Here is a 1266-nt window from a genome sequence, read left to right as displayed (position 1 = left end):
TAACCCTAACCCTAACCCTAACCCTAACCCTAACCCTAACCCTAACCCTAACCCTAACCCTAACCCTAACCCTAACCCTAACCCTAACCCTAACCCTAACCCTAACCCTAACCCTAACCCTAACCCTAACCCTAACCCTAACCCTAACCCTAACCCTAACCCTAACCCTAACCCTAACCCTAACCCTAACCCTAACCCTAACCCTAACCCTAACCCTAACCCTAACCCTAACCCTAACCCTAACCCTAACCCTAACCCTAACCCTAACCCTAACCCTAACCCTAACCCTAACCCTAACCCTAACCCTAACCCTAACCCTAACCCTAACCCTAACCCTAACCCTAACCCTAACCCTAACCCTAACCCTAACCCTAACCCTAACCCTAACCCTAACCCTAACCCTAACCCTAACCCTAACCCTAACCCTAACCCTAACCCTAACCCTAACCCTAACCCTAACCCTAACCCTAACCCTAACCCTAACCCTAACCCTAACCCTAACCCTAACCCTAACCCTAACCCTAACCCTAACCCTAACCCTAACCCTAACCCTAACCCTAACCCTAACCCTAACCCTAACCCTAACCCTAACCCTAACCCTAACCCTAACCCTAACCCTAACCCTAACCCTAACCCTAACCCTAACCCTAACCCTAACCCTAACCCTAACCCTAACCCTAACCCTAACCCTAACCCTAACCCTAACCCTAACCCTAACCCTAACCCTAACCCTAACCCTAACCCTAACCCTAACCCTAACCCTAACCCTAACCCTAACCCTAACCCTAACCCTAACCCTAACCCTAACCCTAACCCTAACCCTAACCCTAACCCTAACCCTAACCCTAACCCTAACCCTAACCCTAACCCTAACCCTAACCCTAACCCTAACCCTAACCCTAACCCTAACCCTAACCCTAACCCTAACCCTAACCCTAACCCTAACCCTAACCCTAACCCTAACCCTAACCCTAACCCTAACCCTAACCCTAACCCTAACCCTAACCCTAACCCTAACCCTAACCCTAACCCTAACCCTAACCCTAACCCTAACCCTAACCCTAACCCTAACCCTAACCCTAACCCTAACCCTAACCCTAACCCTAACCCTAACCCTAACCCTAACCCTAACCCTAACCCTAACCCTAACCCTAACCCTAACCCTAACCCTAACCCTAACCCTAACCCTAACCCTAACCCTAACCCTAACCCTAACCCTAACCCTAACCCTAACCCTAACCCTAACCCTAACCCTAACCCTAACCC

The sequence above is a fragment of the Lingula anatina genome, chromosome 3, assembly GCF_051362555.1.
Source record: "Lingula anatina isolate TDL-2025a chromosome 3, LinAna3.0, whole genome shotgun sequence".
NCBI classification, from domain to species: Eukaryota; Metazoa; Brachiopoda; class Lingulata; order Lingulida; family Lingulidae; genus Lingula; species Lingula anatina.
The sequence above is the reverse complement of the archived record's forward strand: the minus strand, read 5'-3'. Positions refer to the sequence as shown.